The sequence below is a fragment of the Bos indicus genome, chromosome 21, assembly GCF_029378745.1.
Source record: "Bos indicus isolate NIAB-ARS_2022 breed Sahiwal x Tharparkar chromosome 21, NIAB-ARS_B.indTharparkar_mat_pri_1.0, whole genome shotgun sequence".
NCBI lineage: Eukaryota > Metazoa > Chordata > Mammalia > Artiodactyla > Bovidae > Bos > Bos indicus.
This window is the reverse complement of record NC_091780.1, coordinates 33177466-33198658: the sequence shown is the minus strand read 5'-3', so window position 1 is coordinate 33198658 and position 21193 is coordinate 33177466. Positions and strand designations below refer to the sequence as shown.

The following is a 21193-nucleotide window of genomic DNA, read 5'->3' as shown; positions in this document are numbered from 1 at the left end:
GCACTGAACATGGGGGGCAGGGGGGCTCCCTTTGGAGCACGGACACTGGTGTTCATGTGCTCAGCCGCTCCCTAGGCTGGGTGTTCTTGGGCAGGTTACTCTGCAGTTTGGTTTTCTCCTCTACAAATTAGGCTAACAGTAGCACCCATCTCGGAGAAGGCAACGGCACCCCACTCCAGTACTCTTGCCTGGAAAATCCCATGGATGGAGGAGCCTGGTGGGCTGCAGTCCATGGGGTCGTTAAGAGTCCACATGACTGAGTGACTTCACTTTCACTTTTCACTTTCATGCATTGGAGAAGGCAATGGCAACCCACTCCAGTGTTCTTGCCTGGAGAATCCCAGGGACTGGGGCGCCTGGTGGGCTGCCATCTATGGGGTTGCATGCAGTCGGACACGACTGAAGCGACTTGGTGGCAGTGGCAGCAGCAGCAGCAGCAGCAGCACCCATCTTGGGGAGGGGAGTGTTAGGATAATTAAATGCGTTAATACATATAGTGCTCAACCCAGTATCTGGCCCATAGTAGGTGCTCAGTGAATACAAGCAGTGATCATTATTATCTTTATATATAGATGGGGAAAGTTCTCCAAAATCTATTAAGTGAGGAACCTGATTATACACCAGCACAGAGACTTTCCTGGTGTGTAACTGCGGGTTTGTTCTATATATAAACACTTGTGCACCTCTCAGTATGTCTGTGCAAATGCTTAGTGAAAGTTTCACACCAGATGGGCAGTCAGGATCTCTGGAGATGTGGTTGTGTGTGAGAATATGTTTACCCTATAGGTATCTGTATTTGAAGGACTTCCTTGGTGGCTCAGCGGTAAAGAATCCTCCTGCAACGCATGAGGTGTGGGTTCAATCCCTGGGTAGGGAAGATCCCCTAGAGAAGGAAATGGTAACCCACTCCAGTATTCTTGCCTGGGAAATCCCATGGACAGAGGAGCCTGGTGGGCTACAGTCCATGGGGTAGCAAAGAGTCAGACACGACTGAGCGACTAAACCACAACAGCATCTATATCTGAAGCTCTTTAACAAGAGAAAGCTTCCACGCAGGCACACCTCAGAGATATTGTGTGTTTGGTTCTAGACCCCCACGATAAAATTAATATTGCAGAAAAGTGAGTCACATGAAGTTTTTGGTCTCCCAGTGTACATAAAAGTTATGTTTACACTATATTATAGTCTATTAAGTAATAGCATTATGGCTGAAAAAAAACCAGGTACATACCTTAATTAAAAAATAGTTCATTGCTAAACAAATTTTAACCATCATCTGAGCCTTCAGTGAGTCATAATCTTTTTGCTAGTGGAGGGTTTCAACTATTGCAAGAATTACCAAAAAGTGACACAGAGGCATGAAGCAAGCAAATGCTGTTGGAAAAATGGTGCTGATAGACTCACTCAATGCAGGGTTGGCACAAACCTTTAATTTGTAAAAACAATAACTGTGAAGTGCAATAAAACCAGGTATGCCTGTATTACTTGTATAGGAATAAGACTACAATACGTAACAAAAGGTAAATTAGGCCTTTCTCTCCTCCAGGGAGCCTTACATGACTGCACTGGCCCATAGCCCAAACCTAGTAGATCTATAAGCCACATTTCCTCCTGTGATCTATAAGCCACATTTCCACATTCCTTGAGTCAGTGGTGTGTACACATACGTGTGGTCTCCTCAGTTAGCCTGTGAACTCCTTGAGGGTGTGCACTATGCACTTTGCAGGCCAAACACAACTAGACGAGCAGTTTTCAAAGTGTGATCCCCAAATGGCAGCATCAGCATCACCTGGGAGCTTCTTGGAAATGCTGATTCTCAGGCCCCATCCTGGCCCTGCTGAAATCAGAAACTCTGGGGGTGGGGCCCAGCACATTGCATTTTGACAAGCCCTCCAGGCAACTCTGATTCACCGACTGGTATTGATGGGGAAGTCAAGGCCTAGTGAGGGGAGTGGGCCTGCCCAGGGTTGTGGGGTGACAAAGCTGAGATGACCAGGTCAAGGTCCCACTTAGAGGTGAAAGACAGGGCTTGGGTGCTCCCTCTGGCCACCACATCTGACCCCAGGAGGGAGAATCTGAGGCTCAATCCTATGTGTCCAGGGGCCAGAGAACCCACAGGTACAGGTAGGAGGGGACAGCTGCTCTCTGCTTATGTGCGCATCCCTCAGGGCCCACGTGGAGCTCGGGTCTGCAGCAGGAACCCCCTGGGATAACTCCGTCTGTCCTGAGGCCCCTCCCCAGGGCTGCAGCAGAGTACCTGACTTACGGAAAAGGGCGTTCTTAACTCTATGCAGTGAGTCTGGCACCCCTGGGCTGCCCAGTCTCCCGCTCCCTGTGTCCTGGGCTGCGGGCAGAGGCTTGGTGGGGTTGATCGCCAGACGGGTCCTATGGGTGAAGAGTCTGCAGGCCTCCATCTGACTGTGCTCTCACCCCTTCTCTGCTGTCTCTCTGCAGATGTCCCTCTGAAGAGTCCCTGAGCCTGCTTGCACCCCCTAGAGGTAAGCAGTGGACGTCTGGGGTGGTGGGTGAGGAGAAGACCGGAGGGTGAAATGTGTGAGGGGCAGGTTCCAGGGGCCTCGTCTCCCTCTGCTTGGCCCTCTCTGCCATCTTTTCTTTCTTTCTTTCTCCTCTTCTGTCTCCCAGAGCCCCTGCCCTCCTCCAGCCATGACCCTGGGGGTACTTCTGAGTTGCAGAAAGCAGAAGGGGTTTGGGATCAGCTTTCAGGGAAGAAAAGAGGAGAGTGGTTCCTAGGTCGGATGGGGTGAGGCTTACTGATGCTGGGGAGCAGCTGCTGGGGTTTGGGAGCTTCTGGCCTAGGAACCAGTCAGGAGTGGGGCTCAGGGACCCTGGAGGTCCCTCACTGAGCAGGGGGCAGAGCTGTGGGCCTGCCTGTGGGGGACAAGCTCAGGGCATGAGTTAGGTGGTCGAGCTCAGGCTTTGGGGGCCTGGCTGTGCTCTGCAATGAATAGGCATTTGGGGGTCAGTATTCTGGGGCCTGGAGAATGCTGTTTGATGAGGGGCTGCATGGACAGGGCAGACGCTTTCCCTCCCCTCCCCCCAGTTTCCTGTGTCTCCTCTGACTTCAGCTCCAAGGAGGCTTTGCTGAGTGGACGATTTCTAGGAGGGCTCTGGCTCTAATTTGGCGTCAGGGGCCCCAGGGTGTCTGCTGAGTCAGTCTCGCCTCCATGCAAGGGAGGCAGTGGAGGAGTGTGAGGCGGGGGAGGTGGCACCATCCCCCGCCAAGCCTTTCACAGCAATAGCAGCAACCAGTGCGGAGCAGTGAGGGGCTTGAGGGTAGGGTTCCCTGGTCCTCCACCCTCATCTGACAGTCCAGCCTTGCTGCAAGCACAGGGCGGGGGTTCCCTGGGATAACCATTTGGAATCCTGGCTTCCCTCCTTGTCTCTGTGACTCTTCCGCATTTCCCCATCTGTGAAAGGGGCCCCTCACAGCGCATCCTTCAGGGCATTGTATTGTATAGAGAAGGCTTGCTACAGAGCCTAGAACACAGTTGATGCTCAGGAAATGTTAAAAGTCACATCAGTTATTCTTGCCTCATGGACTGAGTTCTGTGAGCACAGAGCCTAGGGTCAGGCAAGGGGAGGGGTCTGGTTATTGGGAAGAGTCTGCAGGACTCTGGGGAACAGAGAAGAATTCAGACACCCCTGCCAAGGCCAGCACAGACTTCCTGCCATTCTTGTGAGGAAAAACTCTGCCCAGTGAACCCAGTCCAGGCAGACTGCCTGGAGGAGGGGTGTTAATTGTTATTAATTTGCCATGATTGGCCACCTCTTTCAAGTCTACAAGAAACATTTTTCACACTTTAATTAGCTCATTAATCTTAACAACAACTTGTGACCAGGAGCAGTTTGTTCCCTTCCTAGAGGTGGAAATGCCAAGGCTGGGAGGTGGGGACGGGGCCCTGTTGGCCAAGATAGGATCTGGCTCAGGTTCTCTCTCCAAGTTCTACAGTCTGCACATCACCCCCAACTACTCCACACATTGCCTCCCAGTTTGGGGCCTCCCTAGGGGAGAGGAATGGTTGGAGGCCACACTCTTGGCCCCCATGCCTCCTGGCCAGCTCCCCAGGAGCTGGGGCCTGCCCTCCAGAGAAGCCATGACATGTGGTGTGGGAGCTGAACTCCAGTCTGGACCAGGGGGCCACAATCAGCAGGGCTGCAACAATGAAGCCACTTGACTGGTCTCTTGGGCTCCCTCTCTGGGCACACCCCTTTCCTCTCCTCTGTGTCTGCCCCCTAAGCCCCGCTGCTCAGAGTGTGCCCCTCTTACAAGCTACCCCCACAGTCCCTGCCCTTAGCTGCTCTCTGCAGTTCTCCATCCCCTGGGTGGCTGAGTGGGCTCCAACCCCACTCGGTTGAGTGAGAGCAAGCCAGGTGCTTGTTTCAGACATGGGCTTCAGCACAGGGATGCTGCTTAGGGGTAGAACTGGGAAGGGGCAGGTTCAGATCCACAGGGCTGACCACAGAAGTCTGAAGGGATGTCATCAGCACACCTGGAACTGGCAGCTGATGCACGTTTGATTATTTATGACTCATGGGATGGCCTGAGGAATCTTTGGAAGAGAAGAAACCTGTGCTGGAACAGTGCCCACATTGGGGGGCAGAGCATGAGGAGCCTGGCAGAGAGGCATTATGCAAATCTGGGAGCCACGGTTACAGCAGCATCTGTCCAGGGGCAGAAGGGGGAGCCACGGGTCACACCAGGGCATGGGCTCCATCTGCACTCAAGGCTGGGCGTGGGTGGTGGCCAGCCTTAGTCAGTGCTCTGCCCCACGTGAAGCCACACGTGGGCATCTGAGGGGACCAGAAAGGTGAGGGCTGCTCCAGAAGGGGCCTGGGTCCACCCAGCAGAACCCAGGAGGCCTAGGGAAAGGCTCTGGCTTGCCATACACCCACCCCCTCTCCATCACACCTGCCAGAATTCACTGGCTTGACTTTTGGTGTGGGTCTGAGATGTGGACCCAAGCTGTGACTGCCCTCATTTCTAAAACAGGGGACTGATGGGGCTGGGTGTCAGGCCTGTGCCCTAATTGACATCCTATTCCTGGGGATGTAATTTTCAGCTTTAAGAAGTCAGAGTGTCTCTGTTTCCTTCGTTTTCACCTCTGTTAGCTCAGCACAGAAGGGAGACCCCATGGCCCTCTCCCCACCAGGCCTTCAGTCATGGGCATTTCTATAGTGCTTGGGGATAAACTTAGCAGAAAAGTAAGAGCCCAAGTTCAAAGCCAGATCATCTGGGTTCATAGTGTCACCATTTGTGAGCTATGTGACTTTGAGCAAGTTTCCTAATTTCTCTGTTCTTCAGTTTCTTCATCTGTACCACGGGTGCAACAGCCACTTCCTCGTGGGGATGTTGGATAAGATGATGCGTGAGAAGCTTTTAAACATGGCCTGGCACGTGGCAAGGGCCCCATCCATGGAGCTACTGTGATTGCCAGGATTGGTGGCTGGTTACTTTTACGTGTGGGTGGGCAGCTGAGTCAGCTGCAGCTGAAGCCAGTGGTATTTGGGTCTCTGTACTCCGGCCCCTGCAGTTGTGGTGGTGGGAAGGCAGCTCTGCTGTCCTCCTCTGGGTATCAATTACTGAAGGCTGCCGGGGGCACTGCTGGGTTTAAGGGAGCTTGTCCCTGCTTTGGTGATTGGTGCTTTCAGCCGCTAGGGTGGAGGTGGGGCACAGAGGGGTGACATTGAGTTGCGAGGAGATAGAGAGGCTGCTTTAAACGGGGTACAGGGAGGCAGCGGCCGTAATGCTGGGGCTGGCCTGAAAGGCAGGGCAGGTGGAAGTGGGAGGCAGGGAGGAGAGAGGGGAAGAGAAAGAACTGGCACATGCCACCTGCCAGGCATCTAGCACAGTTTTCACACACGTAACCTCGTTTAGCCCTCATAGAGGAGAGGGCTATCGCTAGGTCTGTTTCCATATGCAAAACGGAGGCCCATATAGGGAGGGCGAGTTGATCCAAGTCACAGAAGAGGCAGAGGTGGGGTTGAACCCCACTGTGGCCTATGTCCTGGGGGGCCTGCAGGGCACCAGGAACCGGTGGGGTTGCAGTGCCAGGCTCTGGCTGTTCTGGGCCGTGGTCATGCGTGGTCCTGGGTGTGCATGTGCGACTATGTGTCCATGTCCTCCCTGTTCAGCTGGATGCTCCTGGGAGACTGGGGCAGCCGGGTGGCCCTCTGCCACCTCCTGAGGAATTGGCATCCGGGGGGTGGCTTCCACACTGGAGCCTGGTGCCTGGCACCTAATCCTGTTCTGCACATGACTCTGTCCAATCCCCCAACCAGAAAGAGGGGATTTCTAGCATGGACTAGAGGTGCCCCAGGATAATAAAAATAATTACTGGCTGAGATGTTGTATGCCAGGCTCGGGTTAGTGATAATTCTATTATACCCATTCTACTGCTTAAGAAATTGAGGCAAAGAAGGTGTAGTGACTAGGCAGTTGTGGGGTAGGGTTCTGACCTGGTGGGGCCCAGCTCTGGTTTATCTCAGTGGGCAGTCCTGGGAGAGCCTGTAAAGCTTAGGGAGTCAGGATCCTGCCCAGCCCTGTGGGCCAGGCCCCAGGGAGGCCTCTGATATGCACCACCTCAACTAGCCTGCCAGCAGGTTCTGACTGTTCTTATGGATGTGGAAGCTGAGGCTCAGAAGGGGCTCAGCCACTCTGGTGAAAAGTCAGGCCTTTATCCCCCGGCTTGCTACCTCACAGTGCCTGCTCACTTCCTGCCCTGCTACCTGTGGAGTGAATGCATCCTAACCTAGCCGCCCTCCCCAGGCTCATGCCTGTTAACACAGCTGGAGGGGAAGAGAGAGCCTGGTTCCGTGCAGACACAGAAAGTCAGCGAGGCAGGGTCGGCCCCTGCACGGGTGGGTGGGGGCCAGGGCTGGACTCCTGGTCTCAGGGATGTCTTGCTGAGCCCCTAGCACCCTGCCCAGTCTCATGTCCTTTTTCAGCCTTTTTTTTTTTTTTTTCCCCACTGCATGGTTTGTGGGATTTCAGTTTCCCAACCAGGGATTGAACCTGGGCCATGGCAGTGAAAACACTGAATCGTAACCACTAGGCCACCAGGGAATTCACATATCCTTTTTATTATTCATTTATCCCATTTATTTTTAAAATATTTTTTGGAGTATAGTTGCTTTACACTCTGTGTCAGTTTCTGCTGTACAACAAAGTGAATCAGCCATATGTATACATGTATCCATGGGGTCATAAGGGATTTGCATGCGATCTATATGTATACCGTCCATGCGGTCACAAAGAGGCAGACACAGCTGAGCGACTGAACAACGACAATGCATACATCCCCTTGTTTTTGGATTTCCTTTCCATTTAGGTCACAGAGCACTCAGTAGAGCTCCCCGTGCTATACAGTAGGTTCCCATTAGTTATCTATTTTACACATAACCGTGTGTCTATGTCAATCCCAGTCTCCCAGTTCATCCCACCATCCCGTCCCCCTTGGTGTCTATACATTCCTTCTCTATGTCGTGTCTCTACTTCTGCTTTGCAAATAAGATCATCTATACCATTTGTCTAGATTCCACCTATATGTGTTAATACGTAATGTTTGTTTTTCTCCTTCTGACTTACTTCACTATGTATGACAGACTCGAGGCCCATCCACATCTCTGCAAATGACAGTTTCATTTTTTTTTTTCTGGCTGAGTAATATTCAACTGTATATATGCACCACATCTTTATCCATTCCTCTGTCGATGGACATTTAGGCTGCTTCTATGTTCTGGCTATTGTAAATAGTGCTGCAGTGACATGTCCTTTTTAGTATGGGTAATTGTTAAGAACCTGGGCTGTGGCATCAGAAAGCCTGCTGTGCATCCCAGCTCTGGTACTTACCAGCTGTATGACTGTCGACATGTTACCTGAGCCCTCTGCGCCTGTTTTCTCAGCTGGAGAAGGGAGAATGGTAGTACAACCCACCGTGCCAAGCTGTTGGAGGATCAGCTGGAGTGCTCGTGGGCCCACCAAGAGTCAGGCTTTTCACATAGTAGGCACTCAACAAATTCCAGTCATAGATATCAATGTTGTTATTAGCAGGGCTGTGGAATGTTCTAGGATGAGAACAGGACCCTCCCAGCTCCTGTGTGCAACTAGAGACCAGAGGTAAGAGGGGCAGGGCTGGAGCCTGCCACAACTTCCACCCCCAGTCCCCACCCCCAAACTTCAGGCCCTGAGTTTCCCATGACCTGAGGAGGAGCTGTGGGTGTGGTGGGAGAAAGGTGTTTTTTTTTTTTTTTCCCCAATTTACGTGTTACCTATTATATATTTATACCTACTTTATTCTATCAAATATTTGAGAAGGCTTCCAAGCATACTAAGAGACATAATCCAGGGCAGGAAAAATAGGATGCAATAGGAAGAAAAGGCTCTGGGCGCATTAGATGGTGGACACACTGGGTCTGAGGCCACCTGTGCCTGCCTGCCTCAAGAACTTCCAGTGTCTCCTCCTCGCCTGAGTACCAGCCACAGTTTCCTGTGCCTGGATTCTTGGCTCTCAGCCCTGAGACCAGCTCAGCCTTTTGGGGTTGCCCTATGCCCACCTCATCAGTGGCTCCTGAGCTGCTCAGAGGCAGGACAGAGTCTTCCCTGCCACCTTCCCAGTGCTTCCTGGGCTCCTGAGGGATGGAAGTCTCCATAAAGTGGGGCAGGGAAGGAAGGTTAAAGGGATGTTCAGCAGTCACAGAGGATGGGATCTCCAGTTTGCAGAATCTTGCTTATACTCAGCCATGTCCAGCCCCGTGAGGCAGCCTGTGAAATAGGACACCATCAGCATACCAATTACAGAGTGATGCTTTCTAAGTGCCCGCTATGTGCCTGGCGCTGTTCTAGGCATTTTACAAATCTTTATTTATTTAATCCTCACCACAACCCATGAGGCTGTTTCACGGAAGAAGAAATGAAAACAGAAAGGTTAAGTAACTTGCCCAATGTAACACAACTCATAAGTGGCCAAATGGGGATTTGAACTCAGGCGCTCTGGATTCAAGAGAAAGGGGTGGGGCCCACTGTTTATTATACTTCCATTATATTCCAAGCATTTGACCCAGCCTGTGGGCTGGTGAGGGAGTAATGTGACACTCATATTACCCATGAAAAACAGGGCCTCAGAGAAGATGAGGCCTGCAAGGCCACGTAGCTGGGAGGCAGTAGACAAGATAGGTTCCTATTAGCTCTGTCTGATCCTCTAGAGCCACCGCTGGACGTGCCTCCCTGGAGGCTGAAAGGAAGGGGCCAGAGTGAGGTGGTGAGGGCTGTAGAAAGCCCAGCTCCAGACACGGCCATCACTCAGGCCCTGGCCCTCAGTGAGGCTTTGGTCTCTGGCCTGGCGGGAAGCTAGGAAGACTCTGAGGGTCAGGACTCAGGCAGGCCCCAGTGCCGCCTACCTGCCCTGAGCTTGTGGGGCTGTGGCGTGGCTGTGATGAATGGGCTCCTGGCAGGTTGAACATTAATCATACTGCTGGTGGCGGGAGAAGGCAGCTGCCTGAAATGCTTGCACTGTGGGGAATCTATCCCCACCAGGCCTGGCTGGACTGGGATGGGGAAGGGCAGTCAGGGGTAGAGGGGAAGTGGGCCTAGTCTGAGGGAGGAGAAACAGCCTTGACCCCAGGAGTCATTTCTGAAGAGGCTCAGTCTGAAGGGCCCCCTCATTTCCCCCCCATTTGTGTATCTTCTTTGGAGAAATGTCTATTCAAGTCCTTTGCTCACTTTTTGATTGGATTATTTGGTTTTTGATGTTGAGTTCTGGGAATTCTTTAGATATTAACCCTTTACCAGATATGTAATATGCAAGTGTTTTCTCCTGTTCAGTAGGCTGCCCTTTCACTTTGCTTCCTTTGACATGCAGAAGTTTTTAAGTTTGATGTAGCCTCACATGTCTATTTTCACTTCTGTTGCCTGTGCATTTGGTGTTATATTCAAGAAATCATTGCCAGGTCCAATGTCATACAGCTTTCCCCTTATGTTTTCCTCTTAGAGTTTCCTAGTTTCAGGGCTTACATTTAGATTTTTAATCCATTTTGAGTTAATTTTTGTATATGGTGTACCTTTAAGGGTCCAACCTCATTTTTTTTTTTTTTTGTAAGTGGATATCCAGGTGGCTCAGGTGGTAAAGAATCGCCTGAAATGCAGGAGTCCTGGGTTTGGTCCTCGGGTCATTCCCCCTGGAGAAGGGAATGGCTACCCACTTCAGTATTCTTGCCTGGAGAATCCCATGGACAGAGGAGCCTGATGGGCTATGTTCTGTAGAGTCACAAAGTGTTGGACATGACTGAGCAACTAACACTTTCACTTTTCATCCAGAAACTTAATGCAGGATGAATTAAGTTTCTGCAAGCTAATTCTTTCCTGTGCAATATCTATATATCCAGGTCCATCAGACCCACGTCCTTTCTACCTGGGGGATGGCTGTTGCCCTGGCCATGAGTCCCTCCTCCTCACCTCTTTGGGCTCTGCTGTACCCAGGCCCAGTTAGGCAGGGCAGGTACCCACAGCCCCACTGGGGTGGTGTGGGTCCCTTCAGGGATGCAGGCTTCTTCCCCACCCATCTTCAGGGCTGCTGGGGCCTCTGGGTGAATTCTGGGGCTCTGTGATGGGACAGATATGGGTGTAGTGTACTCAGGAGAAATGGACAGGATCAGAGACACAAGGAGTCCACAGCAGATATTGGTTTGTGGGAAGAAGGTCCCCGGTTGGGGGGGGCATTTAGGGCCTTGGCCTCATTCTGCCCCAATCTTCTGATGACTTAGATGAAGGCACACAGTCCCACATTTGCCAGCAAAAGGCGGTTCTCACTTTGGATCCTCAGCTGATGGAAGCTCTGGGCTAAAAACCCACCAAACCAAATGGAATCTTAGAGGTAGAAGAATGAAGTTCTGAACCTGGGCACAATGACTAGAGGATGGGTATAGGAAGGGGACAGGGTGCTTTCACACACATTGTAGTAGTGCCATCCTGCTGGAGCCGGCTCACACACCGCCTCTCGTTGGCACACGGTCGGGAATTTTGCTAGCCAGTGGTTCAGCACAGGCATCCCAGGTGTCCTGGCTTCCCCAGGCTTGGTCGTGCAGGCTCCACCTCTGATAAGGCTGCCCATGGAGCCACCAGCTTTCTGTGTGACCCAGGCACGCCTTTTCCCCTCCCTGGGCCTCAGTTTCTTTATCTGAAAAATGACCATTGTTTCCTTCCCTTAGGGGAATTTTGAGAGTTCAGCAAGATGATGGCTGCAAGTCTCTCTGTGGGGAGTCAGTTGTGCTCAGAGTGGACTGTGATCCCAAGGTTCCCAAAGACCATGAGTCCACTCCCTGCCCTGTGTAGATGGGGAATCTGATACCCCCAAGATCACACGGCTGATCCAGGACTCAGACTCCAGTCACTGAATTCCCCATCCAGGGCTCTTTGTCCTGCTTAGGTCCTGGCACAAGAAATCAGTTAAGTCCAGTGAGGCCTGCCTCTGGACTGGGTACACCCAAATCAGCTTCAGACACTGAGGAGGAGCCCCACTATCTGGAGGGGGGTGGTCATGAGGGTGAGTCCTCCTACCCTGACCCTCTACCATGGCTTATGTGACCAGTGGGAGGACAGAGAGGAGGCCAGAGTGCCATCTCAGGCTCTCCTAGGGTAGGTGGTAAGTGGGTCCACGTGCCATCTGGGAAGCACCTGCTATGGGCTGGGTGGAGACCTGCCAGGCTAGGATGTGGGGTGGAAATGGACCAGTCCCTGGCCATGAGGCTGGAGCCTGGCCCACTGGGCCTCTGGCCAAGGGAGACTGTGGGTTTCTTCCCGGCCCTTGGGAGCTCATGGCCCTTTCTCATTATAGAATGGTGGCTTCATATGCCTCACTCCATTCACTCCTCACAGTAGCCCATGAGGTGGGAGCCAGCCTGCCTCAGCCCCACTTCACTGATGGTGCAGCTGAGTTCAGAGAGGTGAGCTTGAAGCTAGCAAGTGGCTCTGACTGGCTGGTGAGCTTCAGCTCTCAGTTTCCCCATCCAAACTTGAGAACTCGGATGGGTGTGTTTGGGGGAATGTTTGACTTCAGATGTATCTTCTACTAAGGATGCTAAGTGACAGAGTCTGAAGATTTGACAAGTCCAAGAAAGGAGCCTGATGGCGGTGTGTAGACCAGCAAACCCCAGGCCGAGAGAATTAGAATTAGGTTTTTGGAAATCATCATACTCTCCTCACCCAACCCACCCTCCCTGGGAGGGGGCTTGCCGGTTGCTCTGGGCCTTCTCCAACGACCCCCTAAGACGGGTCCGAGCCGGCAGCCACTGGGGACGTGTGTCTGGCTGTGTGTATGTGTGCACAGGCATGTATTGGGGTGAGGGGTGTGCCTGGAGGGAGCCAGAGCAGTCGAGCAGACTTCGTGGCCCCTGGGCAAGAGGAGGGCACCGTCCCCGCCCGGCTCCGGCTCTGGGGGCAGTGAGTGGGAGAAGCCCTGGGTAAGGGTGTGTGCCCACTATATATAGCTGCTCAGACACGCACACCCAGCTATTTCGGTGTTCTTCCTCCTACTGAGGCAGGGGGAGGGGCCAGAAAGTAGTCCATCTAAAAATATAACCCGGGGAAAATATCACAGCGCCAGAGCCTGAGAGAGATCCGTCTCGTTCTCTCGCCTCCCGCCCCCGCGCCCCGACTTACCTCACAGCCGCCTCGGCTCCCTCAGGAACCTTCAAGATATGGCCGCCTCTCCAACCCATGCCGCCTTCCCCTCGTGCCCGCTAGGTGGGGCTGGGGACCTGCCCCCATTTCACAGGTGAAGAGACGGAGGCCTGGAGAGGGCTGGCTTCAGTGGGGCCACAGGCTCCCGGCCTGGGCACTTTCCGCTGATGGCCCCTTGGGGTGATCGCGTGTCCCCAGCGGCTTCTCGCTCTGTTGGCCCTTGGGCTTGGGTGGCAGGTTTGGGTTTGGCTCGGCCCTCTCTTGCTGTAACATCTCCTTCCGCACCCGATGTCCTCGGCTCCAGCGGGGAGAATGGTACCGGGTACCTGGGCGGGGGTGGGGAGAGGTGCAGGTGAAGCCTGTGACCCAGTGCAGTGAGTCAGGCCCTATTGTTGTTGTTGCTGCTGTTATTGTTGGAGTTGTTCAGTCGCTAAGTCCTGTCGGACTGTTTGCCACCCCATGGACTGCAGCCCACCAGGTTTCCTTGTCCTTCACAATCTCCTAGTTTGCTCAAACTCATGTTCATGGAGTGGGTGATGCCATCCAACCATCTCATCCTCTGTCATCCCCTTCTCTTCCTGCTTTCAATCTTTCCCAGCATCAGGGTCTTTTTCAATGAGTCGGCTCTTCAAGTCAGGTGGCAGAAGTATTGGAGCTTCAGCCTCAGCATCAGTCCTTCCAATGAACATTTAGGGTTGATTTCCTTTAGGAAATCAGGTTGGTTTGCTCTTCTTGCAGTCCAAGGGACTCTCAAGAGTCTTCTCCAGCACCACAGTTTGAAAGCATCAGTTCTTTAGCACTCAGCCTTCTTTATGATCCAACTCTCACATAGGTACATCACTACTGTATTACTATTGCCTTTTTCCTGCGCCAAGTCCCTTTTTCCCCCAGTCTTAGAGTCATCTCAGCCCCATTTCCTGAGGCTTTGCTGGGTACTGTGTAGTTTACAAAATGACATTATCCCTGGGTGCTTCCTGAGAGCGGAATGGCTCTTATCAGGTCTGCATCCCTGTGCCCAGTAGGAAGCTGGCCTGCCCACCCCAGGCTTCAGTAGCTGAAGGCTGTCTTATATAAATTTACTGAGTAAGGCGGGGCCAGTCCAAGGGTGATTAAGCACCTGCCTCAGGCTGGGCCCCTGCTACCCTGGGCAGGTCAGACAGGTCAAGTGGGGTGGGGTGTTACCACCCCCTTACGATGATAGGAATCTGGAGCTCAGAGAGGGAAAGCCATAGTCCCTGCGTCCCTTAAACAGAGGCTGCCTGACTCCCAGGGTATCCCAAGTCTCTGGATTACTGGGGCCCCTCACCTCCCTGTCTCCCCTTCTGTGGATGGCAGGAGCCTCTGGGGGTATCCCTGTGAAGGTTCAGCTCCCACCCCACGCTCCTTCCTGGTGTTTTATGTTGTCTTGCTGGCCCTTGCTGTGCAAGGGGTCCAAGGCTTCAGTGGCTGGGAGAGCACGTCCCTGGGTTTAATGAACACGTGCTGGCTGGATGCCTATGTGATGGTTCAGTGTGAAAATGTCAGCCTATCTGAAAGTGGAGGGACTACTGAACCCCACATACTCATCAGGGAGCGTGGACTCAGGACCAGACTGGTTTCCTCTGTACCCACCCACTCCCCGCCACCACTGGGTTATTTTGACATCGTATAATTTTATCCATAAATGTTTCAGGGTATATCTCTAAAAGGTAAGGACTCTTTAAAAAACATAACCATAATGCCATTGAAAGAAAGTGAAAGTATTAGTCACTTAGTCGTGTCTGACTCTGCGACCCCATGGACTGTAGCCTGCCAGGCTCCTCTGTCCGTGGGATTTTCCGGGCAAGAATACTGGAGTGGGCAGCTGTTCCTTTCTCCAGGGGATCTTCTCCACCCAGGAATCAAGCCCAGGTCTCCCGCATTGCAGGCAGATTCCTTACCATCTGAGCCACCAGGGAAGCCATAACCATACCTTGAAAATCTAATGTTAGTCGGCACTTGGTTTTTATTACCTGATTCGCTCTTCAAAAAAGCCCTGAGGCAGGAGTTAGCATTGCCATTTTATAGGTGAGGAAACTTGGGGCTCAGAGAGATTTGGTAACTGGATTTAGGTCACACAGCTGGTAAGTGACCAAGAAGGAACTTGAACCCAGGATACCTGACTACAAAGCCCATGCTCATTCCACTGTTTTTCTACCAGGCAGGGCCCAAGTCTGCTCACAGCCATTCCCAAAGGGTTACTGAATCTTGTGGCCCTAGTAGGGATCTGGGCATATTTTTGTTGGGAACTGTCTAGTTCCTGGCAATGCCAGAGTCCAGCGCAGGTGGACTCGGTAGCATGGGTGCTACTCAGAGAGCAGACTGCAAGGGAGTTCAGGCCACACCAGGGCCAGGAGTGAGCTGTTTCCTCTGGCCAGCGCTGAGCTTTACGGGGGCATTAACGAGCCATTTAAAAAGCGCTGACAATACACTTTGCGTCTCCTATTTAAGAGGTACTAAAAAATAAGCACCTTTTCAGGGAGGAAACGGCAGCATGTCTGGGTAAGATATGCCCGTGGTGTCACCTACGCACATGTCACACTGCAGGTGTTGGTTTGGGTAGCAGCAGGCTCCCAGCGTCACCCTCCCTGGGTGGCCACGGAGGGTGGCACGTCCTGGGCGAGCAGGTGTGTTTGTCAGTATCTCCGGCTCTTCAGGGGAAGGAGGAGGGTAGGTCTGAAGCTTTGAGGGTGTTAGATGTCAGCTGAGTGGGAGTAGGGGTCGTGGGTAGAAGGCAGAGGATGGTACCTGCTCCAGAATGTCCATTTCACAGATGGAGAAGCTAAGGCTCAGATGGGCTGAGAAGTCCAAAGTCACACATCCTAAGACGTGCTCCTAGCAGTTCTCAACCCCCCAAGCCCAGGGGAATACTATACCCACAGTGGGTACTCCTGTATCTCTCTCCTCCCTTGTTGTCCCACCTCAAAACAGACATTCTCAGAGCCCGAGACAGGCCCAGACTCTTGCGCTGCTTCACCACAACCTTGATCCTGCCTCTCTAGGCCTTAGTATCCAGTTCTGTAAAATGGGGAGAGTAATGATGCTGAGGGACTTCCCTGGTAGCTCAACTGGTAAAGAATCCTCCCACAATGTAGGAGACCCCAGTTCAATTCCTGGGTCAGGACGATTCCCCTGGAAAAGGGACAGGCTACCCACTCCAGTATTGAAGGGCTTCCCTGGTGGCTTAGATGGTAAAGAATCTGCCTACAATGAGGGAGACCTGGGTTCGACCCTGGATTGGGAAGATCCCCTGGAGGAGGGCATGGCAGCCCAGTCTGGTATTCTTACCTGAAGAATCCCATGGATAGAAGAACCTGGCAGGCTACAGTCCATGGGGTCACAAAGAATTAGACACGACCGAGTGACTAGCACACAGCACAGTGTGGCAATGATGCTGAGATGGGATGAGGGAAGTAGGACATTTCATAGTTTGTTGGGGTGACCCCTTACCTCCTCGAAATGCCCTCAGCAGTCCTTACCTCCTCCGTGAAATGCCCTCATCTGACACAGGGGCTGTGACAGTCTACCGGTGCGTGCCCTGAGCCAGGACTTTCTTCTCCTCCCTCCTCCTTCTCTTCCTTCTTTCCTTCCATGAGTATTTCTTAAGTACCTACCACAAACCAAGCACCGTCATGGGCACTGGGGACACAAGAGTGAACAAACAGGAATACTGTCAAGCAAAGCAAAACAATAAAGTGTCTGGCTGCTTTCTGAACTTTATAGTTGAACGGAGGAAACTAAAGCTAAATAAAGAATCACAGCACTGTTGTAAGGCCACCGCACACACACTAGCAAGGGGCGGGGATGCAGTGCTGTGAGAGGGTTTAAGAGGGGATGGATCAGGTCTGGAGGTCAAGGAGGGCTTCACCGAGGGGGTGACACATGAGCTAGGCACTGCAGGATGAACAGGAGAGCTGAGAGCGTGGGCGGTGGTGGCTGGAGGGATGAGGGCAACAAGCAGAGGGCATGGCATGTGAACTGAGAAGGATGAGAAAACACTGGGGAGGCATGGTGGGAGGTGTGGCTGAAGCGGGCTGGGCCAGGCCTCTGTGAGGTCCACGAAGATTTTTTTAAAATATTTATAGTTTATTTATTTGGCTGCGCTGGGTCTTAGATCTTAGTTCTTTGTTGTGGCATGCTGGATCTAGTTCCCTGACCAGGAATCAAACCCGGGCCCCCTGCATTGGGAGCTTGAAATCTTAGCCACTGACCACCAGGGAAGTCCCCAAGAAGGGGTTTAAGTTGGAATGAGGAGAGTTATACACTTAGATTTGTGGTATGAACAGATTTCTAGCTGTTATGTGGCTAAATGGCCTGAGTTTGAGTCAAGAATAGATGGGAGAGGTAGGAGGTGAAGGTTGAGCATCCAGGTGGCTTGGACCAGGGTGGTGGTCTGGGGTGCCCACTGGCTGGCTGTCCTCCTCCATTATTCCTTCTGGGTCAGCTGGCCCAGGAAAGTCCCCGCAAGTGTCAGGGAGGAGCAGTGCTCTAGGACTTGTCATCCAGCAGGGAGTTGAGGTGGATGCCTCTGGAGATGGGTCTGTCTCCTTCCTTCCCAAGGAGGTGGGGAGAACCTTCTGAGGTCAGGCATGAGAGGGGGTCATGGTGCAGGGCCCATTGACCAGGGGCGCACCCTCTCTGAAATGCAACTCCAGAGGCAGCCGGGGTGTGAGAGTATGAACCCGTGGAAGGCGTGACATCTGCCTTGTCTCTACTTTGAGATCTAACCTAGGGAGGAGCGGTTGCCCAAGAGGGGAAGGGAGCGAGAGAAAAAAAAAAAAAAAGGCTCGCTTTACTTAATTATGACTGATTGTGACAGCTTGCATCTTTAGTCTGAAAAGTATCTATGGAGTAAGGACTGCTTTTCTCAATCGGGATAATTATGTTAATTAAAATGCTTTCTTTATAGCAGTTCTGATTAATAAAAACAGTTCCACTGCTCTCTTTAAACACTCTAACCTTCTGTTGCATGGGGAAAGAGGCCCTTTCTCAGCGATTTATGGTTCTTCACGCAGATTCCAAGAGGCAACCTGCTGCCGGGTGGCCCGGTGGCAGGCCCTTTGCTCACACACATGTGGGGATGGATGTGGGGAGAGGGCGGGAGAGTGGACCTTGCAGGCGGCTGGGCTGGCCATTAGGTGGGGATGATGGGGGCCCCGTGCTGCTGAGTATCCCGGAGAATAAAAACACCACTTATTTCTCTAATTGCTGTTTATTTCCTCTGGAAAACATAGGGATAATTGATGAGCTCCCAATTAAGAAAAATTACATATTGGGGAAAGAGGTGCTTGGACCAGGAGTGGTTCTCGAATTGAGGGGTGAGCTGAGGGGTGACCCCCATCCTGGCCTTGGTGGGTGGGAGTGGGGAGAGTATGGAAGGGGGGTGAGCTGGAGGGTAAGGGGCAGGGGGAGGGTCCCGAATGAGATGGGGGTGGTTGTTGATGTGCAAGGATGAGAGATGAAGTGAAGAAGGGACAGAGGACGAGAAGGAAGAGGGGGAGGTGGGGGTGACACCTGTCTCTCACCCCAGGGAAGCTGAGCTGGAAGGGAGTGAGATAGGACCAGGAGAGCAGAGGTGAGGCATCAAGGCTGAGAGACAGCAAGGCCAGGCTCAGAGTCACACAGCACGTCTGTGGAGGACCCCAGCCCAGAACTCAGATTTCTGCCATCAAGGGCCCCTTCTCATTCCTCTGTGATCAGGATCACAAAGGCTGTCAGTGGCAGAATCTGCCCCAGTGGCCCATGTGTACACGTGTTTGTGGACTGCGCTGGGAGCCGGCCCACTGGGGACACTGGAGATACTGTCCTTCTAGGCGGGGCTCAGACCCTGCTGGCGGATCTCTGGCCCCCTTGCCCTTCTGTGGAAAGAGCATGGGCTATATAACCTGGCCCATGACTCCGCTGCCCAGAGGAGGGCTGAGGACAGAGTAGGGACCCTCTGTGGCCATTCCCGCCGAGACCCAGCCATGACTGGGGTAGGCTGGTCCCCACATGGCCCAGCCAAGCCCTGGATGTGCAGTGGGGTCTGAGCGACACTGAGGAGGGCCTGTCTTGGGGCCTGTCTGCTGGGGTTCCCTTCCCACAGGGCAGCCTGGTGCCAGAGGAGCTGCGATTGCCCCAGCCTCCCAGGGCTGCCCCTGCCTTTGCCAACACACTGGCTATGGTAGAAATCAGCTCAGTCCTGCCTCACCTCTCCTGTCTCTCCCCCTATTATCCTGGGGCTGTCCCCTTCCCAAGAGGGAATGTGTTTTCAAAGATAGGATGATTTCCCTGCCCCCCCACCCAGGACGTGGTATGCTAATGGAGGGGTCTCAGGCACTGTGAGCCATGGCGGGGGTGCCCCTTCTGGGCAGGAACACCCCCTCGCCTCTGTAGACACAGCTGGCTCCTGCCTAAGTGTGGTGGCCCCACAGGCCTGCTGGGACCTGGGCCTGCCACCCCCACCTCAGCCTGCCTAGGGGGCTGCCCCCCTCTCACCTCCACTGTATTTACGTGTCTATTTTATGATTTCAATTTTTAATGCCTCTGCTCTTTGAAGACGCTTAATGCTTTCGAGTGGAACATTTCCTTCCAGGACCTGAGCGCAGATTGAGGACAGAGCAATAAATCAACTAATAACTGGAACCTCATTTTCTGCTCCACGGCAGAGAGTTAACCCCCGCCTCGCTGCGCTCCTCTCGCTCCTCTCAGAAGCAGGCAGCTTCAGGCAGGCGGGCGAGGAGGGCTGGCGCGCTGAGCCTGGCCCCCTGCAGCTCGCTGCTCAGACTTTCCTGCTGCTCCCCTCTTCTCCTCTCTTCTCCCAGGTCTGCTTCTGGCCTCTGTTTCCTCTCTTTCTCTTCTGTCTTCTCTTCATTTCTGTTATTTCTGTCCTGTTCAAAGCAAGCAGAAATAGAGATGTCTGGAATCAGAGGTTGTGGAGGGGACCCCGGGATGGTGTGAAAAAGCATTCGTTGGGAGCTTTCTAGGCTTGGGCACTAGTCTAGTTTTGTCCTGACTTGCTGTGTGACCTAAAAGGAGTGTCTGACCCTCTCTGAGCCCCCAGGTTCCACCAATATAAATAAATCTCACCATAGGGACCAAGCAGGATTTGGTTTTAATATTTAGGATAGACTTGACACCAGGGGTGGGCAGTGTCTGTGACTGCCCCACCCATGGTGACTTGGGGAGAGGAGAGATGAGAGACTCCTGGGCAATGGGACTGGTAGAGATGGATCTTCATGCCTTTGTGTGCATGAGTGTGCACGTGTTCACTAATGCCTGCATCCGTATGGAAGTCTGTGTGAGAGTATTTATGTATGTGTCCTGGCCTCCAGGGTCATGAGGCCCCACCACTGTTCACCTGGGATGGCTTCTGATCCTCTGCAGGACTTGTGAGAGCACCTACAGCGGGGAACGCACATCTGCATTGCGAGGCTGAATGGTACAGGCGGAGGTTAGGCACACCGACTCTGCCTGGGCGCAATTCTGGCTTTGTCATTTAGTGCTGTGTGACCTTGGATAGGTCACTGAACCTCTCTGAGCTTCAGTTCCCCAATCTGTAAAACAGAGATAAAACAGTGCTTCCCTCATAACTTTGTTGTACAGATTAAATGGGTTAGTTGCCTATAAAGTGCCTGGTACATATTAAGTGCAGTGTATTGATAAATGTTTGCTGTCGTAATTGTTTAACACACACACACAGAACACACTCTCGTCCCCCAACCCACTGACCATGAGATACCAGTGATGCAGTCGGCACATGTGCCCAGACCCACGTGCCTCCAACACCCAGTGGGTACCACAGCCTGCAAGGGGGGAGGAGCCCAGCACCTATCAAAGCAGCCTGGGGCGGCTTCCTGGAGGAGGTGGTGCCGGTGCTGGGGTCCAGGTAGATACTAGGGGTCCAGATACATGGGTGGACCTGAGCACCTGTTGGGCCAGGGCAGGAAGAATATTTGGAGAGTCCCAGGGCCCAGATGGCTATGCTTACATTGATTCTAGGGAAGCAGGGCGGGGAAGGACAAACATTTAGTAGGCACCAACTGCCTGCAGAGATCTTGTACATGTTACCTCTCTGTGGAGATGAGGAAACTGCATCTGAACCCTGAGATGTAACTCGCCCCAGGTCACCCGAACTGCGGCAGAGGCAGGATTTGAATAGGTGTCCGTTTAATCCTGAAGCGCTACTCCACTTGTGGCTCCAGTTCCAATGGTGCAAGACTGGAGAAAAGCAGCCGGTCCACACCATCTCCCTACAGTGTCCTACTCCACTGGACACCGGTGGTGACAGGAGGTCACTGCCTTTCAGGACAGTTCATGCCCTTTTCACAGGGTTCCACTCACTCTAACCATGGTGTTCAGCCTCAGCCCAACTCCAGTTGCTCTACGTCATCCCTCACGCACCCCGCACCCCTTGAGCCCCGCCCTGCCTGGTGGGCCCACACAGAGCAGGCTGCACCATTTCCTCCCTGTGTCCCACGGACGTGGAAAAGTAATGGGAAG

The 21193-nt window shown here is 52.9% G+C and overlaps 1 protein-coding gene across 3 annotated transcripts in view; it reads left to right on the top strand.

The window, feature by feature from the left end:
- LINGO1 (leucine rich repeat and Ig domain containing 1) overlaps positions 1–21193 on the top strand; it is a 220943-nt gene that overhangs the window by 85259 nt on the left and 114491 nt on the right. For all 3 annotated transcript variants that reach the window (XM_070775356.1, XM_070775354.1, XM_070775355.1), the window contains exon 3: positions 2455–2498. The gene's annotated coding sequence lies outside the window, so the exon portion shown is untranslated. The remainder of the gene's footprint in view (positions 1–2454; positions 2499–21193) is intronic.